Source organism: Dama dama, chromosome 2 (genome assembly GCF_033118175.1).
Source record: "Dama dama isolate Ldn47 chromosome 2, ASM3311817v1, whole genome shotgun sequence".
NCBI lineage: Eukaryota > Metazoa > Chordata > Mammalia > Artiodactyla > Cervidae > Dama > Dama dama.
In genome coordinates, this window is record NC_083682.1 from 12,666,767 (window position 1) to 12,693,861 (window position 27,095).

General features: G+C 44.4%; 2 pseudogenes; both read left to right on the top strand.

Annotated features, from left to right (window-relative positions):
- The window catches only part of LOC133067904 (pregnancy-associated glycoprotein 1-like), a 100,325-nt pseudogene extending 76,763 nt beyond the window's left edge, over positions 1-23,562 (top strand).
- Positions 23,563-23,735: 173 nt separating this feature from the next.
- Positions 23,736-25,393, top strand: LOC133067907 (solute carrier family 25 member 3-like; annotated as a pseudogene).
- Positions 25,394-27,095: the final 1,702 nt, after the last annotated feature.

Here is a 27,095-nt window from a genome sequence, read left to right on the forward strand (position 1 = left end):
TCACAATCAGCTGGGACCCAGAGATGTCCAGCCTTGTTCTCTGTTTCTGTCCTTTTGCTCCAACCAGATTCATAAAGCAAAGTCCCTGAAATACATAAATGTGATTATAACCTTCTCAAGGCCTTTGAAGTTCCATGGTCTCTTTAGAACATCAAAGAGGGAACATATCCCCTTCATTTAGGCTAGTCTGAGAGCCCAAACTCGCTCACTGAGGGGTTCCCTGAGGAAATATAAGACACTTATCTAAGTTGCCAGAGGCTGAGAAGAGAATGCTTCTCACTGTGAATGCAGTTCCATGTTATCCTGTCACCAAAGATCTGTGTTGTATGAATGAAGAGAGGGAGCTCTTTGGATTCTGAGTTGGGAGTGAGTCAGTCACCACCTGAATGACTGCTTCCTGGGGCCATTGCAACTGGAGCTCCCCCACTGTGCCTGGAACCCAGAAGAACAGCCCTGACTATTTCTTTCCTGCTGCTACATGGAGGCCTGTCTGCTGATAAAATCGGAGCCAGCCTTGAGGGGCAACAGGAAAGGAACTTTCACACTGGTACTTGTAGATTTCTGAGAGCTCCCCAGCAGAGAATGCAATTGAGCTTTCGCTCACCTTGCCCTTCCTGGAAGTCTCCTAGCCTGGGAACCAGAGTTCCTGCATCCCAAGTCTTCACTAACTTACCTGCAGCCTTAAGCTGAGTCATACACCCCAGGGTCCAGTTTCCCATCTCCTGGATGAGGGAGACTGGACTTCCTCCAGAACACTTGTTCCAGACTGAAGCTCAGTGCCAATCATTGGAAAAATGGCTCAGAGGGGGCGTGTTGCTGAGGATGCTGAGGCCTCCTCTGGTGGGCAGGGGTCTGTAACTCTCTGGTGATGTTCGTAGGTCCTGGGCTCAGGACTGGGGGTGATGGAACAAGTGGCATACAGCTGCTGTGACAACGAAGACCTTATAGGCCTTGCCCACTGGAACTTACCATCACTTGGGTTCTGTGGGTTGAGATGAGGCAGTTATAAGTCAGAAGTTACCGATGGCAAAGCTTGTAGATTCTTCAGCGGAAACCCAATTAGGCTGATGAATCCTCTCTTCTAAAAAACTCTGGGAACAAGATACGCCAGAACTCTTAGACAAATTTTGTAGTATTTTAAATAGTGTTTAAAGTAGGTCATTTTTTGAATGACCTGCCATTTGCTCTCTGGCTTGGGATGATGCCCATAGTTATACTGGAATCAAAGGGCCCGTGGGGGATGCTCTCCCTTTTCCCATGACTCAATAGCAGTGAGTACAGCTCTAGCCCCTCCACATCTCGGGTAGGAATTTCAGCAGAAATGACATGACCTCCAAGTTTAACCGGAGAACTCATGTAGGTCTGGCCCTCTGGTAGGCACTATTCTTTTCCCAATGCTTCTTCCTTCCCTCCTGGGTCCTGTGCAAGCTGCCCACCTCCTGGTTACTGGCTTCTGAATTCCTCCTCCCTTCACTTGCAGATATCTACAAGGTCCCACCTGTGGCTCACACCCTACCCAGGCCCAAACCCTCACCTGAATATGGCACTAAAGAAGGGAAAACCAAGGAGGGGTCTGCCCAGTTCATTCTTTATAAAAATGTCCACATTCCTTCTGCTTCCAGACCCTCTCCTGAATCATCAATACCTACAGCTAGATGACTCAGTAGCTTAGCAAGAGAGTGGAGATGCAGATAGGGTTGGAAGTAAGGTTGTCAGGTGAGGGGGGATGGTTTTCAGATGACAAGAGAAGAGTTATAGTAAAGAGCAGTGGTTATCCAAGCACTCAATCTTCAGAGACCTGCCTGAATCTGCTAACTTGGGCCCCTCATGGTATCACTGAGAGAGAAATTTCATTCTATAAACTTCTTACTCCAAAATGATTTCAAACATAACAAATATAAGAACAAAGAGTGTCATGTCCCTATATTTCATAATCCAGCATCAATAACTACAAAACTAATTTCTCAGTCCCAGAGGTTGCCATATACTGGAGACTATGCAACATCCAGGTGGTGGACAATTGAGTTCCCAGTGAAGACATTCTTGATTTGTATCAGGTCTTTCTCTCCTTGCTATGTTCTCACTTGTGGAGGGGGAAGGGAAGGAGGAAGAGGGAGAATAAGAAAGAAAAAGAGGGAGAGTCAAATCTCATCATGAGGGACCACTATCAAAACCCCATGTCAACTTGTGTACCTCCAAAGACCCTAATTCCTAATTCCATCACAATGGCAGTCAAGGGTGGGCACAATTAAATCCATAGCAGGTATGCATATCCGTGTTTAAATCAAGACAGACCCTCATTTAATTCTCTTTTGTCCTCTTTATTTATTTTTCCTGAAGTATTTTAGGGATGAGATGAACATTTCACAAAATGTACATAATGAGTATTTGGGGTAAAATGACAAGATGTGAAAAAAATGCTCTTCTGTCCCCAATAAAATTACCATCTAATATCCAGTCCATGTACAAATTTCCTTGATTCACAAAAAGCGGTTTTCACAGTTTATTGAAAGAATGTAATCATATGTTGCACTTGGTTGTTCTCCTTTAAGAAAAAATATCTTCCTCTCCCAATTTTAATGCCATTTATTTGTTCAGAAACTGGGAGGAAGCAGGGTGGTTTTTCTTACAGAATGTCCCACTATTGGTTTTAGAGCAGGAGTCCACAATACCAGCACAGTGGGCCAGGACCAATATCAGTCTTTGCTCTATTAGGAACCAGACTTCCACAGCAGGAGGTGAGCTGCAAGTCAGTGAGGCTTCATCTGTATTATAGCTGCCCCCATCACTCTCTCATCACCCCCAGAAAGGACAGTCCAGCTTGTTTTCCTGGAACTGTTTGTAGGTATATAACATATGCTTAATAGAAACAAAAATAGCATAAATATTGATGATTATTTTCCTTTCTCAGTGCTCAGAATGGTGAGTTGGTGCCCTAGCAGTCTATCACAGTGACAAATTAGATGTTGCCTATTAACATTTGGACACATTTGGCCAGCTTAAAATTAAATATTAAAAAACTCATGGGATCCAGCCCCATCCTTCATGGCAAATAGAAGGAGAAAAGGTCAAAGCAGGACAGATTTCATCATCTTAGCCTCTAAAACCACTGTGGATGATGGCTGCAGCCATGAAATCAGAAGGCATTACTTCTTGGCAGGAAAGCTTTGACAAACATAAACAGTTGTTTGAGAAGCGGAAACATCATTCTGGCCAACAAACTGATAGATGGTTGGCCTTTTCATTTGGATTCCTAAACTTTCTGTCCAGTCCCCACTGGTCTTTGAAGTCCCTCAGCTTTCTTGTCCATCACGATTCCCAAGATTATTTTGTGTATTTCTTTACCAAGTCCTGAAATCAGCCTTCTCTTTAAGAATCCATGGATCGTCTGATGGAAAATGTATTTAGAAGCTACATGGTAGACCTCAGAATAGTCAGTGTTATCAAGTTGTCATTGCTTGTAGGCTTTACAATGGTCAGAGTAGGAAGTACACATTTTCCTTAAAAAATAAAATAAAAAGGAATTTAATTAGTTGGTAGAAACTTATTCTTTCAGTTCAAGATTTAAGACAGCAGGGTTTTAATTAAACTTCTTTATGTTATGCGTGAGCCTCATTTTCTAGTCACTGAAAGGCTTACTTCAGAACATTAGTTTTAATTATTGTTCTGTTTTTGCCTGTTAACATATACATGACTCTGTCACAATAACAGAAGCAATATGAGGAACAATAAGTTGTTGAATATAGTTTCAGATTTCTTTCCTATTTTTCTTTTTGTTTTCTTTGGTTTTGTTTTGGATGGGCAGTATTTTTGTTTTTCCTTAGAAGATATTCCACTCTGAATGTAGTCATAATTCTGAATTCTAAAGCCACTTAAGTAATGTGTTGTTATGGGCAGCTAGTCACCAACTTGATGCAATGAGATTTATCAGTCTTTGTTCTGTATTTGTACAGTTCAATTCAGTCACTCAGTCGTGTCCTTCTGTTTGCAACGACTTGGACTGCAGCATGCCAGGCTTCCCTATCCATCACCAACTCCCAGGCCTTGCTCAAGTTCATGTCCATCAAGTTGGTGATGCCATCCAATGATCTCATCTTCTGTCTTCTTCTCCTGCCTTCAATCTTTCCTAACATCAGGGTCTTTTCCATTAAGTTAGTTCTTCCCATCAGGTGGGCAATAATTGGAGCTTCAGCCTCAGCATCCGTTCTTCCAGTGAATATTCAGGACTGATTTCCATTAGGATGAACTGGTTTGATCTCCTTTAAGTCCAAGGGACTCTCAAGAGTCTTCTCCAACACCATAGTTCAAAGGGCATATACGTGTGTCATTTGTCAGTGATGTCATACTCCCCTTTTGGGATTCAACTGCCAAAACTGCATTTAAACAATATGCAAAAATGAGCATTAAGTCACAGTGTCCCACCTACATACACCTGGCAATACGAGAGGCTCCTATTATATTCAAGGGACAGGCCTGGATAGATCCCATGCAGAAATAGGCCCTGGGAGTCCTGGATGAGTCATTAAACACAACTGTGTTTATTTTGGCTGCCACAGTTGTTCTGTCTTCTTTTATTGGGAAGACATTTCAAAATTATTTTTTGTATGTTTGCTTTGGTAGACAAAATTTTTCAAGGCATAGATCCTATGGGGAAATTGTATCAGAAATATATCCATTTATCTTCAGCAGTGAAATTCATTGGCTTCTATATCCCGGATGATCTTTCGTTATAAACAGAAAGGAAACAAACATGTTTACTATGCATTCAGTCGCTTTGTAAATCAACTAACTTGAGTTAAATTCCTCTCTGTCTCCACTGCACTCCCAAGTCTAGGCCAGAAATAAAAAAGTGCAGAGACTGAAGGCTGATTTCCGCACATCATTGTGGAGATTGCATTCCAACTGTTTTTTTGGGGGAAAAAAAAATTAGCTGCTAATATTAAAATCAGTAGATTGTACATAAATATCCAAACTTCTGATTCTATTGAAAACATGGACAACTGGCCTGCCTTCCAGCATGGTTGAAGTGGAGGAAAGGCTGCTCCCATTGATCAGGTCTGTGCTGCCCAGGGTCCGGCATGGCCACCTAGTCCTACTATAATTTATCTTGCCTCCAGGGGCCATGAGTTTGTGAGAACTAGACTGCTGGCTCTCTTAAGATAAAGACTACATTTGTCTTGATCAGCTTTGACTTTGAAGCCTTTAACCCAGAACCCAACACACAGTACTTCCTTGTACATTTGTTGGATGATATAAAATATCTTGTGGATGCATATGACATTTTTTCCAATGCTGAAACCATGTAATTGAAGTACTACACTGCCCTAAATCTTTGATGCAGACTGGCATCATAGGTACCCCTTATCTCTGCCATTTGACCCACTAGCTAAGGCCAGTTGTATGTCCCTGGGCTGTCCCTGAAGTCTTCACTTTGCCATCTGAAAACTTATCCTCCTAGCAATCTCCTCTCCAACGAAGACAGCAATGCATATCTCATGAAATGGCTAGGAAGATGACATGAAACCATGAATGTTGAATATGGCCCTTAGTATCCATTTTTATGATGTTTTTAGCATTTTTTTTTCTTCAAGTAGGCAAGGTTCTAAATCTTCTTAGATGTCTATGCAGTTAGATGTTCTGCACTAACCCACTCCCTCCTTTTCCCTGTAGATGCTCTATGTGGGTAACGTCACCATTGGAACACCCCCTTAGGAATTCCAGGTTATCTTTGACACAGGCTCATCTGACTTGTGGGTACCCTCCCTCTTTTGCACCAGCCCAACTTGTTGTGAGTACAGACACCCCGTACTTGGACCATCTTTCATTTGCCCTGCCACCCTGTTTTGCACTCTTGGCCCTGATGACACTCATTTCTTGACTGCAGCTACACAAGTTAGGTTCAGACATTACAAGTCTTCCACCTTCCGGCCTACCCAAAAGACATTCAGCATTGCATATGGATCTGGGAGCATGAAGGGATTTCTTGCTTATGACACCATTCGGGTAATGTGTAAACAGAAGCTGTGTCAGGACTGCCTGTGGAGTGACCATGGCTTGCAAAACAGATGCAGGACCATCTGGCAGGACCCTTCCTAGCCTAACTCCCATAGATATTGGCCACCTTACCCACAGGAATCTATCCCTGGGGAGGCAGTGCCTGTGGTGACACACAAGTAAACAGATTAAGTAACTCAGAGAGTGGCTTGAGGTGTGGACTTGCAGCTTCTCTGCCCATGAGCAGTTCAAGGTTCATTTTGTTAGGAGCGAGAAGAGCGGAAAAAAACACCCACTTTTATATTCTTAGACTGTTCCAGGCACTTTCAGGTAATAATTGTTTTAATCCTGCAACAACCCCACATAGCAGGTGGTCTGATTAGCTCATGAGACATATGAGGAAACAGGTGCAGACAGCAAAGGCCTTGCTGAGGTCACACATATGGTGAACAATGGAGCTAGACTGGCTTTTCAGGACTGCAGTTGCTGTGGGGTGTTTGGGGACAGGATAAAACTGATCTAGGGACCCTCGGGGCAGTCAAGGGCTTTAGGTATCCAGACTGGTAAACTGGAGGCCAGATAAGTCAGGGGCCCTGATAGATGAGTTCTCACTTTAGAGCACCGTTGAGAGTCTAATAAAACCTATGGCCTGCCTCCTCAACACACTTCAGTAGTTCCTCTCTCTCTCTTTCTCTCTCGTACCCAAAGTAATACAGACATACCCCCAAAAGTGAATTTCCCAGGCAGTAATTTCATAGATCCCTGCAAGCAAGATTGTGTTTTCAGCTTCTGTCTTCCTGGACAGATGCAGAATCCACAGTGCCTTACAGAGAATGCAGTCCATTCCTGTCATTAGGCCACAGTGATGCCAAAGAGAAGGCTACCTTGTTCTCGGCTCATTTTGTCCAGAAGGGGGCACTGATGGGACCTGGCCTGACTCGGTTGCCCAACCTGTACGGAAGCCACGAGGCCAATTTGACTCACTCAGTTGGTGTTTTTCAGAGGGCCAGATGTTATAAAATTCACAGCCTCTCACAAATGGAACCCTAATTCCCCTCCCAGCTTGGTCTAACCATCTGAAGTCCACCAAAGACACAGCCCAACCTCAATTCTTCTCTGAGGATCTAATGACAGTGCACCCCATTCCAGTCCTAGCCCCACTTCACATATCTGTAAGTGGGAATACTCTTCTCTCCCACAGATTGGGGACCTTGTAAGTACTGACCAGCCGATCGGTCTACGTGTGGCAGAATACAGGTGTGAGGGTGTACCTTTGATGGCATCTTGGGCTTGAACTACCCTGAGCTACCCATCTTTGGAGATATCCCCATCTTTGACAACCTGAAGAATCAAGGTGCCATTTCTTAGCCGGATTTTGCCTTCCACTTGAGTAAGTAAGTTTGATATGGACAATGCCTTTTCTAAATTAGCTGTAGGATGTTTTCAGTTGCACGAAAATTATAGAACACTTGATAAAGAAGTATTCTGAGAGATAATCTAACCCAGGATAACTATAGGCCTAGGGCCATACATAGCTTCACCACTGGCTTTTATAAATAATGTTTTATTGGAACACAACCATGCTCCTGGGCTCAAGACCAGTAGCTTGGTCTAGGGGACTGAGTGAGGAGGAAGACTAATGGGAGGCAACAGGAAACAAGTTGGAGGAAAAGGCAATAGGATTTGCCTATGAATTTGATAAGGAAGGAAGGAAAAGGATGGTGGGTAGCTTTCCTTCCTCATTAGCATTTCATAGCAAGCTCAGGACTAGCTACCCAATTTGCAGGAGCCAGTGAAAAATGAAAGCGTGAGGCACAAAACAAAAGTGTGGGACCCCCTTGCTCACTAAATATTAGGCATTTCAAAACAGGGAGAGCAGAGGTGGGTTCCCTTCTGAGTGTGGGGCCCTTTGGACAGTAGAGGTCACAGGCCAGCGGAGCCTAGTCTGGGTGACCTGAACCCACATTCTTAGCACTCCCAGGCCTTGATTTTCTTGAAAAATGACAACCTGGAGAAGGAGAGAGCCAAAATACTTCAGCAGCTGTCCTCTGAGGGTGTCTGAGGACTCAGGTCACAGGAGGTCCAGGGCATCTTCAGAAGACATAGTGGGTGGAGCCCAACCAGGTGACTCAGCTTGTAACCTCCTCTGTACCACTCATTAGCCAGTAACCAACCTCAGTCTGGTTCTCAATCGCTCCTAGACTCGATTTCTGCATCTGTAGATGGGGAACTTATTAGGGCCTTGATGGGTGGAGAAGCAAAGCTCTCAGACAGTGCTGTTGCTACTGTCCTCCAAAGATCCCCTCCTCTATTCTCTCTACACATGCAGGGCAAAAGGCAGTGTGGTGATGTTTGGTGGGGTGGACCAACACTACTACAAGGGAGAGCTCAACTGGATACCATTGACACAAGTGGGTGACTGGCGTGTACACATGGACCAGTAAGCCTCTCCCTCTGAGGGTCAACCCAAGGGATGCTCCCACTACTGTACATGGACACAGGCAGACACACACAAATGGATTCTCAGACACATAGTAACACAGACATATATACCACCCACAACGACACAGAGAGACACACAGCCACATGGAAACACATAAGCAGACACATATAAACATACACGGAGACACGTATAAACATGCATACTAGTCAGAGACACACAGAAACACACACAAACATACAAACACACATACAAACAAACACACAAGCACATAGATACACAAACAACCCATGCGTTCATAATCACCCCAGTCCTCCTGACCAGCGCTCTGACCAGGATCCTCACAGGGTCCAGAGAGGTCTGTGCAGCTGGGAGAGCGTTGCACCCACTGCCCTGTGAGGCGGGGAGCACAGTCAGAGGACTCTGCAGTGTGGTGAACAGGGTCAGGGAGGATTTCACCAGCCTGGACAGCGTTATAAGATGACCAACTGTCCAGGGTTACCTGGGACCAAGCAAGTTCTCAGTACAGATAAATGCAAGTTTAAAAACAGGGTAAGTCCTGAGCAAATGGGGAAAACAGGTCTCCTTCTAGAGAAGCTGCTCAGCAGTGGAGAGAGATTGGCTGCAGTCTTAAGACATGAAAGCAACTAATAAAAAGACACCCCACGTACATGGGCATATACTGGGGCAGGAGCTATAACAGAAAATCAGAAAGGTGGGATCCAGAAGTGACCTGAGGACAAGAGGCAACAACTGATAGCATTCTGTGTGATACACTCAGACAAAAGCTGACCTGTCTTTTGGAGTTTCTATGTGCTAGTCATGTATTTCCTGGCCAGGGTCTCAAGGTCCGAGCTGGTTGCAGCAGCAGTGCTGGGAGACACCCTCTCACAGAGGAGCCCTTCATTCCCACCACTATGAGAATCTCCTGACCCTGCGAATCTCCATCTTCACCCTGTGGTTGACTGGTTATTTGCACAGCTCTCTGGATGTTTCTCATTCATTATTTTCACAGTCTTCATTCACTCACTAAACAGAGAAGCGTTGTGCATCCACTGTGTGCCAGGCACTTTAGAGAGGCAATGAGAATAAAACTCGCCCTCACATCTAAGAAGGCAGATGCACAGAAGTGACACACACTCATAATGAATTGTGACTTTGGTACATGCTAGACGTGAAGAAGGGTCTACAGAGAGTGTCAAGAAGGGAGACTGATAAATACCGGGGGAAAGACTTCCCTGAAACCATATCAGTTAAGCTGGAATCTGGAAGATAAGAAAAAATTTGCTCTTCAAAGGGGAGGGGACTCTTCTAGGAAGGAAAACCAGCTTGTGTCAAGGTACCAAAGATCCTGGTGTACTCAAGTACTGCATTCAGGGATGTCAAGGAAGATGCCGTGTCGAGAGAAAGGGAAAAGATTCAGGGTAAGAGACAAAGGGCTGTTTAGGAGACAGTCGGGAAGGGGGCAGCTCTGGGGAGACTCAGAGTGACCTCGATGCCTGCTTTGTTCCACTGTCTCTCAGCATCTCCGTGAAAAGACAGGTTAACTGCTTGTTCTGGAACCTGCGAGGCTCTTGTGGACACCGGGGCATCACTGACCCTTGGCTCAAGAAGACTGATCAATAACATCCAGGAGCTCATCAGTGCCTCGCCACGGGGTTCCGAGGTGGAGGCTCATGCCCCAGGATCACTCCCAGTCTCCACACACAACAATGATCCCCAGGGCCAACCTCTCTCCCTCTCTCTCTAATAGCACTACGTTTCATATTTTGCGGTCAATAACCTGCCCTGTATTATCTTCAACCATCAATGGCATCAACTACCCAGTGCCAGCTCGAGCCTACATCCTCGAGGTGAGGGGAGGACCCTGAGGGGTGGTTCTCAAATAGGGACTCAAAATAACCCTTGGTCTGCTGCTGGGAGGAGGCCGCCCTCTGCAGGCCATCTCTCACTATTGCAGATGCTGCTGAGCCCTGTGGCTGGGCCAGAACCTCCCACAGCACCAACCATTTGAGAGTAAAGGCCCGTTTGGGACACTGATCATCCCGAAATAAGTGCGGAGACGCCACACCATGCTGGCATGGTGGGAGTCTCAACGAGAGAGGAACACTAAGGTCCTCAGTGTTCAAGGAGCTTCAGTTCAAAATGAAACTTCAGATGCATGAACCCGGGAAGTCAGCGCTAGCAGTCCCTGAAATAGGCCACGTGACAAGGAGAATGGCTGGGGACAGTCCCAGTGTGCTGTCTCAACACAGGGAATAACACTCTCCCTCCCCTTCTCGCAGTTTTCCTGGTTTGGATGATAAATTACATGGTCAGCCTAGTTCTCGGCTACCATCTTCCCCTTGCTCTGGCCAAGTGACGCCTTTGTAAGTTGGGATACCTGACCCTTCTCTAAGGAGGTTGGATGCTAAGGTGAATAAAGAGTGCATGGTGACTGCTCAGCCCCGGCACAGGGTGGATGCTTCATGTCAGCTCCCTATGGGAGTTCAGAGCAGGCTGATGTGCTCAAACAAGGCTTTGAGGAACAGAGGGAATTTCAGGAATTCTAAAACCACAAACTCATGGAGCCATATGGAGGGTTGCTTGGTTCTAGGCAACACTGCACTGGATTCCATGCAAATGGCATCCCAAGGTGCTCTGCACTGGGGCACTGGGGACTTACTAGGGGTGACGAGGGCTACGGACTGACCGGTGGGAATGGGGAACCAGAGTAAGTTACCCAATCAAGCCTGGAGTGGCCAGAATGGGTGAGTGTGGGCTGAAGGAGGTTTCCCAGAGCTCCTGAGTTAAGTCTTCAAGAACGTGTTGTGGGCACTGCTATATTTAAGATGCATAACCAACAACGAGTTACTGTGTAGCACAGGCAACTCCGCTCAGTTATATGACAGCCTGGATGGGAGGGGTATCTCTGGGACCAGGATACACGGATTCATACGGTTGAGTCACTTTATTGTCCACCTGAAACCCAGAATATTGTTAATCAGCTATATTCCAATATAAAATAAATTTTTTTTTAATAAAATAAAGTACGGATTGTGGGGATGCAGGAGGAGAACCGGCATTCTCTGCAGAGAAAACAAGGAGCAGGAGTCAGAAGGAAAGAGACAGGGAGTGAGGAGAACCAGGGGACACTCTTGTTCTTTTCTAAAAATTGTATTGAAGTGTGGCTGATCTTCAGTGTTGCCTTAAGTTCTGCTGCACAGCAAAGTGACTCAGTTATACACATAAAAATATATATATTCTTTTTCTTATTCTCTTGCATGTGGTTTATCACTGGACGTTGAATATAGTTCCTTATGCTCTACATTAGGACTTAGTTTTTTTAACATTCCTTGTTTCCCCAACTCCCAGTTCTCCCCTCCCCCACACTCTTCCTCATGGCCACTGCATGTATGGGCCCTTTTTGGTTTTGGATGAGCTCTCACATATCCCCTGCTAAAGGGAAAATCCTTTGATACTTACCAAAAGAGGGAAATAAAACCAAGTGTGCTGGGTCTGGATATTTGTGGGAGTCGCATGTAAGGGCTCAAGGTGCCTGGTGTGTGTCTCTGACTCCCTCAGGATTCTAGAGGCCACTGCTATACCACCTTTTAAGAGCACACAGTGAGTACATCTACAGAGACGTGGATCCTGGGTGATGTCTTCCTGAGACCGCATTTCTCAGTCTTTGATAGAGGAAATGACAGGATTGGCCCGGCACAGGCAGTGTACATGCTTGGAGTGGCACAGGAATCAGTACGGCCGCCCCTAAGAAACACTCACTCACACTTAGGGCACTCCTGCCCAAGATGCTGGTGAACTGTAACTGGTGGTCTGCACACCCTATTCTCAGTAAAGAATAAAGGGTTTCACTCATAATGGTGTTGAAACAAATGGGTGCGTATGTTTGTGCCTGGGAGTTGTACAATGATCGGGAAGGATCTGGAACAAAGTCTGAATCACAGTAAAGGGGAGACAACTGCAACCGGCTTGGAAGAATGGGGAGATTCATTGAAATGTTTCTGGGAATCAAGGACAAAAGACTGAGAGCAAATATAAGGATCTCAGTGACTGGACCCAAGAAATCATAGGTCATCATATTTCTCTTTCTAACCTTCACTCTTCTTTGAGGGTCTTAGCCTGACAACTTTCTTCCTTAAGGCTTCTACACCTAGTAAGGGAGTCCAAGCTACCTGCTCTAGGGTTTTATGTCCTGAAGGAATCTCCAATAAGGAAAAAGATTGCAGACATCAGACTTCAAGTGTGTTCCCTGAATGGCCCACCTCAGACCACATGTAGAGCCCCAGATCAGCCATCCTGGCAGATGGCTTTACGTGGTCATTGGCCCTGACCCAGAGGACACACATGATTCTCAGTTTCCTCCAGAACTTCATGACTGAAGCTTGGGAGAGGCAGACCCAAGGATAGCGACTGGGGGATGGTCTAGGCCATGGAAGTGCTTGTGTTGACCCACCAACTCCACCAGCTCCTCATTCAGAGGAATTCTAAGGGGTAATGATATAGACACTCTTCTTCCCATCTCAGAGGTACTTATCACTGGGCTTCTCCTCCAGGGGAGTTTGGGTGAGGTACTTCATGCAGAGCTGGTTCCCTTTTGTGATCACACCCCAGTCACCAGCTCTCTGCCACATATGCCTGCTCTGTCCTTTCCAGTCCTACTTGGTAAGTGGTGGTCCCAGTGGATTCCTGAGCCATCCCCCTCCTCCAGGGTCCAAAATGCCCCTTCCTTGGCCTTCAATGATGCAGGGGAGAATGCAACGCTTGTTTCAGGGGGCCCAGGGTACACAGAGCCTTCAGCCTTTCTGAGCTTCCTCCTCTGGAGCTACAAACTCTTTGCTTGGAGCTGCCATGGTTAGGTACTTTTGCTGTGGAAGCATCCGTTCTTTCCACCTGGAGGCCCTCAATAGATGCCTCAGCTGAGACAGCAGGGGTCAGAGGTTGATTTCCTTTCAGATTGACTGGTTTCATCCCCTTGTTGTATAAGGGACTCTCAAGAATCTTCTCAAGCACCACAGTTCAGAAGCTCAATTCTTTGGCATTCACCCTGTCTTATGGTCCAGATCTCACATCTGTACATGATTACTGGAAAATCCATAGCTTTGACACTAAAGACCTCTGTAGCAACGTGTGTCTCTGCTTTTTAATACACTGAGCAGTCTTTTCATAGCTTTTCTTCCTTCCAAGGAGCAAGTGTGTTTTAAGTTTGTGGCTGCAAACAAGGTCCATAGTGATTTTGGAGCCCAAGAAAATAAACTCTGCCACCATTTCCACTTTTCCCTCATCGATATGCCATGAAGTGGTGGGACTGGATGCCATGAATGGGGAGTATCGTTTTGTGAATAGTTTATTGAATCTTGAGTTTTAAGCCAGTATTTTCATCTCCTCTCCTCATCGAGAGGGTCTTTAGTTCTTTGCTTTCTGCTATTAGGGTGGTGTCATCTTCATATCTGTGGATGTTGATACTTCTCCCAGCAATATTGATTCCAGCTTGGAATTATCCAGACTAGCATATTGAATGATGCATCCTACATATAAGTTAAATAACCAGAGTGACAATCTACACCTTGTCATGCTCCTTTCCCAATTTTAAATCTTTCCATTGTTCCGTATCTGATTCTAACTGCTGCTATTTGACCTACATACAGACTTTTCACGAGAAAGGTAAGGTGATATAGTACTCCCATTTCTTTAAGAATTTTCCACAGTTTGTTCTGGTCCACACAGTGAAAGGATTTAGCATAGTCAGTGAAGCAGATGAAAATGTATTTCTGGGATTCCCTTGCTTTCTCTATGATCCAATGGATGTTGGCAATTTGATCTCAAACCACTTTGTATATCTGGAAGTTCTCAGTTCATGTACTGTAGAAGCTTAGCTTGAAGGATTTTGAGCATTAACTTGCTAGCAAGTGAGATGAGCGCAATTGCATGATAGGTTGAACATTCTTTGAAATTTCCTTTCTTTTGGATTGGAATGAAAACTGACCTTTTCCAGCACCATGGCCATGGCTGAGTTTTCCAAATTTGCTGACATATTGAATGCAGCACTTTTACAGCCTCATTCTATAGGATTTTTAAACACCTCAGCTGGAATTCCATCACCTTCCCTAGCTTTGCTTGTAGTGATGCTTCCTAATGCCCACTTGACTTCATGCTTTAATATATCTAGCTTTATGTGAGTGACCCCCGCATCTTCCCTGTCCTGGTCATTATGACCATTTTTGTATAGTTCTTCTGTGCATTCTTGCCACCTTTTCTTAATCTATCTGCTTTCTGTTAGGTCATTGAGTTTTCTGTCCTTTATTGTGATCAAGTTTGCATGATGTGTTCCTCTGGTTTCTCCAATTTTTTTGAAGAGATCTATACTCTTTAAAATTAAGTTGTTTCCCAGTAAACTTGCACTGTTCACTTACGAAAGCTTTTCTTATTTCTCCTTGCTATTCACTGGAAGTCTGTATTTCATTGGGTATATCTTTCCCTTTCTCCTTTGCTGTTCACTTCTCTTATTTTCTAAGCTGTTTTTAAGGCCTCCTCAGGCAACCACTTTGCCTGCTTGCATTTGTTTTTCTTGGAAGTGGTTTTGGTGACCACCAGTGTTACAAACCTCCATCCATAGTTCTTCAAGCTACCAGACCTAATCCACTGAATCTATTTTTCATCTCCATTATATAATCATAAGGGATTTGATTCAGGTCATAGCTGAATGTTCTAGTAGTTTTCCTTACTTTCTCCAATTTAAGCCTGAATATTGCTTGTTCCTGCCTAAGCATTGGTACCAGATCACCACCCACCACTCCCAGTGGGTGTGGAGCAAAAACACACAATCTGAGAACTGTTATCCTGGGTTTGTGCTTGGCTTTTCACATACTTAGCTGTGTGACCTTGATCAAGTCCCTTAACCTCAGTTGTCTCATCTGGAAAATTGGCACCATGATGATAATCCCACCTTCTAGATTGCATGTGTGCCTGCAAAGAACAAGTGGCCCTGAGAGGGCTTTCTGGGTTCCTGAGTCTGGAACAAATATGAATTATCCTCCCACCCGGAGAGAAGGGAATCTTCTGTTTAGAGGTTATGGCTGCCATCCCCAAGGCTAAATATAGATTCAAGCCAAATGACCTCTATTTCTGAACCATGACACAGAACTCTGACTGAGCCAATGCTTCTGTTTTCTGGGTTCCCACAGGAGCTAATGATTACTTTCTCAGATTAATCCCTTCCTCAGCCTTACCAGTCAGCCTTTCCTTGTCAACTACTTCTCCCCTGAAATCACACTGAAAGGAAAGCCAAAAAGGCTTTTGGTCTCTTGTCAGTTTCCCACATCTCCAGCATAGCAACAAGTATCTGCTATGGCTACTAGTCATAGCATCAACTATGGCAACCTGTACAGTCCAATATATGCCTATTAAATGAAACTGCCCCATTTGGCCTTTCATGTTTAAATTACCTACAATTGCCTTAGAAACCTTCCTATGCTTGCTGTTTAATGACAAAATATGTGTGGACCTCATCTAGTTTTCTTTCCCAAGCATGATTCCAACCATGCAATGAAGCAACCAGACACTGAGTCATCTAACTACCCACAGGAATTGACAAAAGCAAACTAACCATCCTGCATTTCTCAGTTGCCCTACAACAGCACTGAAGTGATCTGCTGAAACAATCTGATACATTGGTATGTACACTCCAGAAGGGACACTTTTTCTGGATTCATTCCACCTAGTGCAGAATGTTTACCACATGCCTCGTCCTCCAGCAGCTGGTCACCTGGTTTTTGCAGACTCAGCCCAATCCGTATTCCTTCCACATCCCTCAGTAAAATCTAGAGAACAAACTCAGTCAAAGTTCTCACTCCTGCAGAAAACATTTGTTTGTTTGTTTGTTTTTTTCAGAAAACATTGTTTGGTAACACATTCAAAATCTTGGGTTCCTTGTCTTGGATTCAAGGACCTGCACCAGAGGATGGGAAGCCTCCTCTTCCACCTAAATCTTTCACCACTCCCACCAGGGGCACAGGCTTGACTGGACCCTCTGTTCTCATTGGTATTGCTCAGTTGCTAAGTCATGTCAGATTCCTTGTGATTACATGTATGGAAACAGAATAGGCTTCCCTGGCTTTCACTGTTTTGCGGAGTTTCCTCAAACTCATGTCCATTGAGTGAGTGATGCCAAATCACCATTTCATCCAACATCAGTCCTTCCATTGATTATTGCTCTACCACTTCCAAAACAAAACTCATGTTTCCTATCACTGAACAATATTGAGCATTGATAAAGTTTAATCAAACAGGGATCTTGTCCTCTGGGAAATCCCAGCACTGCCGCCCTGTCTTTCTCTTACCATTCTCTTCACCTGGCATGGAATTGCTTCCCTACAGCTTCTCCAGCTTTAAAAGGCCTGCTGACCCATCATTGTCAGCCAGCCAGGAATTGATCCTTCTACCTTCCCCAAAGACTTCTGCCTGCTCCCTGATGTCCTCTGTACATCAGTTCAGTTCAGTCTGTCAGTCATGTCCAACTCTTTGCTATATCATGCGGTGCAGCATGCCAGGTTTCACTGTCCATCAAAAACTCCTATAGCTTGCTCAAACTCAGGTTCATCAAGTCGGTGATGCCACCCAACAAATTTTCCTCTTCTGTCTTCCCCTTTGCCTCCTGCCTTTAAACTTTCCTTGTATCAGGGCCTTTTCTAAGGAGTCAATTCTTCTCATCAATTGGCCAATGTATTGGAAGTTCAGCTTCAGCAACGGTCCTTCCAAAGCATATTTAGGACAGATTTCATTTAGGATTGACTGGTTGGATCTCCTTGAGGTCCAAGGGACTCTCAAGAGTCTTCTCCAACGCCACAGTTCAAAAGCATCAATTCTTTGGTGCTCAGCTTTCTTTATTGTCCACAGTCACATCCAATCACGACTTCTGGCAAAACCATAGCTTTGACTATACAGACCTTTGCTGGTAAAGTAATGTCTCTGCTTTTTAGTATGCTGTCAGGTTTTTCATAGCTTTTCTCCAAGGAGCAAGCATCTCTTTTTTCACAGCTGCAGTCACTATCTACAGTGATTTTGGAGCCCAGGAAAATAAAGGCTGTCACTGTTTTCAGTGTTTATCCAGGTTTTTGTCATGAAGTGATGGAACTGGATGCCGTGATCTTCGTTTTTTGATCTGTACATACCACATCAAGACCATCCCCAGGAAAAAGAAGTGCAAAAAGGCAAAATGGGTGTCTGAGGAGGCCTTACAAATAACTTAGAAAAGAAGAGAAGGAAAAGGCAAGGGAGTAAAGAAAGATATACCCATCTGAATGCAGAGTTCCAAAGAATAGCAAGAAGTTCCTAAGTGATCAATGCAAAGAAATAGAGGAAAACATTAGAACGGTAAATACCAGAGATCTCTTCAAGAAAATTAGAGATAGGGAGGGAACATTTCAGGCAAAGATGGGCACAATAAAAGTGAGAAATGATATGGACCTAACAGAAGCAGAATATATTAAGAAGAGGTTGAAAGAATACATAGAAAAACTGTACAAAAAAAAAAAAATTAATGACCCAGATAACCAGAATGGTGTAATCACTCACCTAGAGCTAGACATCCTGAAATGCAAAGTCAAATGGGCCTTCAGAAGCATCATTACGAGCAAAGCTAGTGGAGGTGATACAATTGCAGTAGAGCTATATCAGATCCTAAAAGATTATGCTGTGAAAGTGCTGCACTCAATATGCCAGAAAACTTGGAAAACTCAGCAGTGGTCACAGGACTGGAAAGGTCGTTTTCAAGCAATCCCAAAGAAAGGTGATTTCAAAGAATGTTCAACTACTACACAGTTGCACTCATCTCACATGCTACCAACGTAATTTCTCCAAGCAAGTCTTTAACACTACATAAACTGTGAAATTCCATATGTTCAAGCTGGATTTAGAAAAGGCAGAGGAACCAGAGATCAAATTGCCAACATCCATTAGATCATGGAAAAAGCAAGAGAATTCTAGAAAAACACCTACTTCTGCTGTATTGACCATGCAAAAGCCTTTGACTGTGTGGATCACAACATACTGTGGAAAACTTACAGAGATGGGAATACCAGACCATCTAACTTGCCTTCTGAGAAATCTGCATGCAGGTCAAGAAGCAACAGTTAGAACTGAACATGGAACAATGGACTGGTTCCAAAATGACAGACAATTCGGTAAAGGCTCTATATTATCACCTTGCTTATTTAACTTATATACAGAGTACATCATGCCAAGTGGATGAAGTAGAAGCTGGAATCGAGATTGCTGGGAGAAATATCAACAACCTCAAAAACTGAAGTGAACTAATAAACCTCCTGATGAAATTGAAAGAGGAGGGTGAAACATCTCATTTAAACTCCAGACTCAGAAAATGAAGATCATAGCATTTGGTCCCATCACTTCATGGCTAATAGATGGCAAAACAATGGAAACAAAGAGAGATTTATTTTGGGGGGGGGCTACAAAATCATTGCAGATGATGACTTCAGCCATGAAATTAAAAGAGGCTTGCTCATTTGAAGAAAATCTATGACAAACCTATACAAATTTTTTTAGCAGCAGAGACATCACTTTGCTGAAAAAGTTCAGTATAATCAAAGCTATGATTTTTCCAGTTGTCATGTATGGATGTGACAGTTGGACCATAAAAAATGATAAGCGATGAAGAATTGGTGGTTTTGAACTGTGGTGTTGGACAAGACCCTTTAGAGTCCCTTGGACTGCAAGGAGATCCAACCAGTCAGTCCTAAAGGAAATCAATCCTGAATATTCATTGGAAGGATTGATGCTGAAATTGAACCTCCAATACTTTGGCCAATGGATGTGAAGAACTGACTCATTAGAAAAGACCCTGTTACTGGGAAAGATTGAAGGCAGGAGGAGAAAAGGGCGACAGAGGATGAGATGGTTTGATGGCATCACTGACTTGATGGACATGAGTTTGCCCAAGCTCCAGGAGTTCATGAAGAACAGCAAGCCTTCAAAAGCTGCAATTGTTTCCAAGAAATTAAGAGTGTTTGCAAACAGTGAAAGGAATAACTTACAAAAATTAAAAAATATCCAGCATCCAAAGGGTAAAAGTGATCACATCCACAATCCAATTTAAAATTTCCATATAAATTATGAAAGTATTGGTCCTAGTTTCATCTCAATATTGTAAAGTAATTACAATTAATTCAAGCTCAATTAATTCAAGCACAAGAAATATGACAACTAAAAAAAAGGGCATATCATAATTCATTTTTAAAATAATCAACCAAAGAAATGTAACCAGAAGGAAAAACAGAAATAGTAGAACAAAAAATGAGAATTACTGCAGATTAGGCATATGAAACAATGTTAGCCAGAGGACACTGGCACCACATCTTAAAATGCTGAGAGAAATATAATTGACTCAGAATTCTATAGCCAAGAAAAATACATATCAAAAACAAGATAAAATACTTTCTCAGACATACAACGACTACAAGACTGCATCATCACCAACAGACCAATGTAATAAATGTTTTATAAAAGGTCTGAACTCAGAATGAATTTAAAAGGAAGTGGAAATCTGGATCTCCAGGGGAATGAACAGAAAATAAAATGATAAACATGCAATATGTATTAAAAGGTAAATATAGGGACTGCCTTGGTGGTCCAATGGTTAAGGAACTGCTTTGCATTGCTTTTGATGCTGGTTTGTTCCTTTGCCAGAGAACTAAGATCCCACATGCCAATGAGTAACAAAGCCTGCATATCTCAAATAGAGTTTACACACTGCAAGTACTGACCTTGCCCTCCTCAAATAGAGAACCCCTACCACAAGGAAGACCGGCATTCCACACTAAGAACCAATACAGTCCAAGAAATGACAAATAAGTAAATAATTTAATATTTCTTAATATTCATCATAATTAATAATGATAGATGGGCAAGTTAAAGATGCATGCCATGGATCTTAAAACTACTTCAAAAATGGTTACAGTTAATAAAGTGACAAAGGATATAAAAGGGAATCATTAAAACTACTGTCACAAAGAAGCCAGGGATAGAAAGAGACGTGGAAAGAAAGAACATGGGACAAATTGAAGATAAAGAGCAAGATGATAGAATTAAACCCAACTAGAGTTAACCGCTCAGATGTGAACCCAAACTGAAGATATAACCCAGGGTCCAGAAGACAGCAGATCCCCATACACTGCACTCTGCAACCAAAACAGAGCCTGCCAGTCTCCAGGGCCCCATGTGCCTGGGAACAGAACAGCCCCAAAGGTTTATATAGGAGAGTAAATTAGAAGTCTTCCATCACACAAAGTATATGCTCTGTTTATAAAGAAATTGCATTAGAAATCAATATTCACTGGACAGAAGAAGAATTAGGTGATAGCATAGTGTGGACCTTCCCTGTTTTACTACTCTAATTCTTCTCAGGAGGGAGCACGTAAATTGAGAGGACATACATCTCTTCAATACTAGACATACTTGACCTGGGATAAATGTTTGATTTTCACGGTTCAGTCTCCACTCTCTTCTCCTCTCTTGAATACCCTGAGCAAAAGGGACTGCTCCTCTAAACCACAGCTCAATTACTACAAAAAGATCCGGATGATATTTGCCGAGCCTTTCACACAAACCAGTGAAAACTTGTTTCCTCCTATTTTGCACACTTGTCTCTTTTCAACCAACCACGGTTCTTGTCCTACCTCCTGGGATTCTGGTCCTCTGTCACTTGCAGCCATGTTCCCATACACGGGGCCTCAATTATACCCAATGAAATTCCTATTTAGAGTGGCCATAATATATGCAGAAAGGGAAAGAACAGGCAGCTCCTTACTTTCCTCTCTTTCCTCTACATACATTCACTGAAAGCCTGTGTAGCAAATCAGTTACATACAAACCTTCACGTTGGAAACTTTCAAACATGTAAAAGTGCATTTGCATGTACAATCACATCAGTTAGTTCACAGATCTGACACACATTGTCATGGGCACATCCCAGACAAGTGGGTGTTCTTTTGTGTATATTATTGTACAGAAGTGTATGCAGTACAATAGTGCAGTATTTTAATTTCAAGCCTACACTGCCTTGATGGAAGCATAAATGCAGTGGTGATGTAGATGTTACTACTACTCTACTTTTAAAGGTGTTCATAGTTGCTCAGCTGTGTCCAACTTTGGCAAAATACGGACTGTAGTCCACCAGGCTCCTCTTGCCATGGGTATTTTCCAGACAAAAATACTGGAGTGGGTTTCCATTCCCTATCCAGGTACTGCAAGATAAAAATGTTTGTTTTATGGTTTGTGTTTGTTTTTTATGTATTACTTCTGTGAAAAGTATCAGAAAGCTATTAAACTACCATTTTAAATTAATATTAAGCAATTGTCTTATTTGGCTACCTAAGTAACTTTGCTGGACTTATGAAGAAATTGGGATTTTTGAACACCCTTTTGAAATGTAACTTGTTCATATACAGGGGACTTGCTGTTCTACAAAGACCTGTGGACGCAAAAGTTAACGCATCCCCTACAGGTTCAAGGAAGTCACATTCTTGGTTGGGATTTTAGAGGAAACATGATATCTCCATAATTCTAGCCATCTCAGTCCTTCAAAAGACCTTCATCAGGTCAAACAAATACTAAAGTAGAAACTGTCATTGTGTTTCTACCCACTTCTAGAAAGTATTGCTAACTCCTCAGTACTAGATCTTGCGTTGCTGGTGGACTAGATGGAGAACTGATGGGAATAAAAATAAGGAAGGTGAGACAGGTAGGCCAGAATGTGAGGTAACAAAGACAAGGTATTTAGAATCTGAAGAATTGAGAGAGATTTGGGACCTGAGTTGAAAAAGCAGTTTTCAAAACAAATTGTGTCACGTGGCATATATAAACCTCACTTCAGTCCTTCGAAGATCTCTACTGACCAGTCTGTCTCTTTTATTCTGAAGCACAGTTCAGATCCATCTAGCTGTTTCTCATTGCTTCCCCTTCCTCCTGGCTCCCATACTGTGCCCAGCCGTTCAGCCTCATCCATTAGAAAAGATTTGTTCTTTAAGGCAGGCACTTGTGGCTATCTACAAAATGATCTATTCTCTGCTTCTCTTTAAAACTAAAAATAGTTTGTTATGTAGTTATGAGCTGAGTAGCTACAGGACTGCATTTCCTGCCCACCCATGCTCTTAGTCATGACTGGTGACTTTGAGATGCAAGCAGACCTAAAAGAGGGATTTCTTGGAAGACTGCTTTCAAGGAGCTGATTTAGCTGAGAGATGAGACTCTTCCTTTGAGGCGAGCAGAAGTAACGCAACTTAGATTAGGAGTAGGCCTTCCTACTATCAGGTAGCTTTTGCTTAACAATGACCACTGTTTGCCAATTAGGACCAATTAGCTTTCACTGATGTTTGCCAGTTAGGAAATTAGGAATGAAGCTGAAACCCCCGGGAAAGTCCCACGCGTGCGAAAGTATTGACCAATGAAATTGCTTTGCAAACGTGTAACCAATCCGCTTCTCACCCTGTAAATTTGTGTAACAGCTTGGGCTTGGGGCTCTCTGACTGGCACCACTGCGTTGATTGTGGGCGGAGAGTCCTGGCTCGAGTCAGTAATAAACTTCCCTTCCTGCGAGTTGCATTGTCTTGGAGGCCTTCTCTCTTCCCGCTCAGGGATTCAGACATTGGGCATAACATTTGGGGGCTCGTCTGGGATCCCTTTACCGGGGGAGGAGAACACTTCCAGGACAGAGGGGAAGGATAGATAATAGCACCGGTTCTTAGGAAAACTCAGGGGGCCTGAAAACCCAGCGCTGTGTTGTCAGCTGTCCGTGTGTTTGTCTTTGGCTCTCCGTGTTTGTGTGTGTGCCGGCATTGTCTCAGGCAGGTCAGGAAAAGCCCAGAGTAATTCTGGGGCCCTACTGCAAAGCAAGAAGGTGTCTGGCACGGGAAAAGCCCAGAGTAATTCCGGGGCCCTGCTGCAAAGCAGGAAGGTATCTGGCACAGGGAAAGCCCAGAGTGATTCCGGGGTCCTGCTGTGAAGCAGGAAGGTATCTGGCACAGGAGAAAGCTTTCTCCAGCCGGCGTAAGGCCGAGGCCAGCGAGTGCGCTGGAAGGCAGCCGGCTCTGTGGGAAGGAGAGTTCCTCTCCTGATCCCGAGTCTGGTCAGGGGGTCCGAAAACCCAGCGCTGTGTTGTCGGCTGACATTTGTCTGTCTGTGTGTTTGTCTTCAGCTCTCTGTGTTTGTCCGTGTTTGTGTGTGTGCTGGCATTGTCTCTGGTTTTTAATTAGACTCTTTTCAGGCAGGAGTTTCAGTGAACAGGCAAATGGTTGCAGGGCAATTGATGAGTCCCGGCCAGGGCTACACTCTGGCGGACTCTGGAGGCCCTACAATAAGTGAGCCTCAGTAACTAGAGCCCAACCAGGTGAAACTCTCCTTTCACTATGATTGTCAGCAGCTGTTGCAGGAGCGAATTCTGGCAGAAGCATGGAAACGAGTCCCAGGGGCCGACGGGAGGCCAACCGCTCAGCCTCATTTCATGGACGAGGGGTTTCCTCTGTTGCAACCTAACTGGGATTTTGAGTGAGCAGAAGGTAGGGAGAGTCTCCGAGTGTACCGCCAGACTCTAATGGCTGGCCTGTGGGCCACAGCAAGAAAGCCGACAAATTTGTAGTAAGGCAAGAGCCCACTGAGAGCCCGGCAGCCTTCCTAGAGAGGCTAATGGAAGCTTTCAGGACACCTATGGACCCCCAGGCTTAGGAGTCAGTGCTGCATTTCTGTTAGCATTTGTAAATCAGGCAGCCCCAGATATTAGGAAGAAGTTACAAAAGATAGAGGGATTGGGAGAACAGATTTGCTGAAAAGGTATTTAATAATAGGGAGACCCCAGAAGAAAGGGAAGAATGAATTCGACAGGAGGAAAGGGAATTAGCTGAGAAGTATGAGGGAAGTAAAGAGACCCCAAACTGGACTTGGACTGAGCCAATGAAAGAGGCTTTCCAGACACTCAGACGGGCCCTACTAGAAGACCCAGCCCTTGCCCTGCCTAACTGAAATAAGCCATTCCAGCTGTTTGTAACTCCATGATTGCAGCGAGATACTTGCTGAGGCCCTGGTGGCACAAAAAGACTTAACTGATGTACCCCTAGACAACAGTGAGCTAGTATGGTTCACCGATGGGAGCAGCTGTGTAAGAGATGGGCAAAGGAAAGCTGGAGCTGCCGAATATGGCTCCGTGAAGTTTTATGCACTGTCTGGCTTTGGTGGGGTCTTAAGTTGTGGTCTGACACACACTGCTGTTGTTTCTCTGGAATGCCGTATGCAGGTGGACCCACAGAAGTACAAGGGCATTTTTAATGGATTTTCAGTTACACTCAAAGAGGATGGTTTCCATGGTTTGGCCAAAGGATGTGCCCCAACCCTCACTGGCTACTCCCTGCAGGGGCTCTGCAAGTTTGGCTTTTATGAAGTACATGCTTGGAGAGGAGAATGCCTATCTGTGGCGCACATCACTGAATTTGGCTGACTCTGCCAGTGCTGAATTCTTTGCTGACAATTAACTTGGACCCGCCTCCCACAGGGTTTCAAGAACTCCCCTAATGAGGCTCTGAGTGAGGCTATGGAAGCTGCTAAGGTTCGAGTTCAAACCCAACCAGGTTATGGTAACACTCTGAGGGATGCAGCTCCCAAAATGTATAAGGAAGACAAGGGGGTTGCTCCTCTTTGGATGAGACAGATACCATGAAGTTTGCCTGCTTTGAACGTACTGTTGCAGATTCCGTGGTGTCTGTGTTGAATAAAGAGAAGGGTAGCAGTGCTTCTCAGATCCTCAAGAGACTTGGATTTAGAGGTGTATGGAAGGGTATCATCATGATCGGCACTCTGACTGCACTACAGTGGTTTAAGGTCTACTTCAGGCTCCCTCGCCCTCCTCCCCCTGAGATGTCAGAGTCTCTGAAGAAGAAGCTTGGGTACACTCAGTAGATAAATGAAAGCAAATATGGACTGAATCTGCGTGTTGATCAGTGTTTGAGGAAAATACAACTGGACGAGAGATAATCCAGGCTTGTAAAGCGTGCCAGCTGATGAGGACAGGGAAAAAAGCAGCACACGGGAACGAGGTACTGAGGGGAAGAGCCAGGGCAACACTGGGAGATAGATTTCACTGAGGTAAGGCCAGGCAAGTACGGGTATACCTTCTCGGGGTGAGTGGAAGGGAGAGTTTAGAGGAGATAGTGCCTAGGTATGGGCTGCCAGTGACTATGGGCTCTGATAACGGACCTGCCTTTGTGAGTCAGATTGTACAAGGGCTGGCCCAAGCTCTGGGGATGAAATGGAAATTACATTGTGAATATAACCCCCAGAGCTCAGGACAGGTTGATAGAATGAATTGGACCCTAAAAGAAACTTTGACAAAGTTGGCAATAGAGACTGGCGCGGACTGGGTGACCCTCCTTCCCTTCGCACCCTTTCAGGCACGTAACACCCCTTATAAGCTTCCCTTTTGAGATTCTGTATGGAAGACCCCCTCCTGTGTATTAGAACCTAGATGGAAAGGCCCTTATGTTGTTCTCCTTACCACTTCTACTGCTGTCAAGGTCGACGGGGTTGGACGCTGGGTTCACTGCAATCACGTGCGGCAAGCCACACCGGAAGAACAGGAAAAAGCACGAGTAGAATGGAAGACGAGTCCTCACCCGTCAAATCCTTTGAAACTGAAACTCGTTCGCGGGGAGGTCTCCTAATTCTCCTGCTGATTATTGCAGGAGTTGAAGCTGCATAACCTCTTGTGATGGGCCCCGGGAATGGGAAGTAGGAAACAGATTTGGTAGCCCCGAGTGTGGCGCAACCCGCAGGGAGTGCGGCCGCCCTGGGAGCTGCGGAGCGGTGGCGGTGGTGGCGGGGGGGGGGGGGGGGGGGGGGGGGGGAGGAGAGGAGGGCCGAGCCTGCGGCCAGGGAGGCCCGGTTTTGAAACCGCTTCTTTGCCAGAGTTCGGTCTCTCCCAGCCCTGTTTCTTTCTCGTGTGTACTTTGCGCAAGTAAGTTTGGGAGCATCGGTTAACAGCCTATGGGTGAAATTTGGCTTTCGTTCGTGCATAAGGAATTCTTGACAGAAGTATTTTGAAAGAAAAATCTTTACAATGGCCTCAGCAGTACTTAGTTCTGTTCCCACTACTGCCTCTCGTTTTGCCTTGTTGCAAGTGAATAGTAGCAGTGGTTCTGATTCTGAGCCTGGAAAAGGCAAAGGTCGAAATACTGAAAAGTCTCAAACAAATACAAATGAGAAAAAAAGAGAGAAAAGAAGAAAAAAGAAGGAACAGCAGCAGAGTGAAGCAAATGAGGTAGCAATTATATTTCATGTCTGCTTTCTCAGTAGATTGTAAGCATGAAGAGGACAGTTACTATCTTGTTGATCCATGTATCCACACTTCCTGGTCCATAGGTACTTGGTAATTATGACTGTAGAAACCAAGTACCTCAGATATGGGTGAACCAAGCTTTACTATCTCTGCAAGGCCAAGGGCTTTCCTCCCTACAAGCTGCTGTAGATGACTTGATTTTTCTCCAACAGGGTAGGGTCTGCGAGGTTTCTATGCAGACCATACAAGAGTGGTAAGAGAATCAATCAGTCATTTAGAGAAGTCTTTGACTTCCTTGTCTGAGGTGGTCTTGATTAGAAAGAGAGA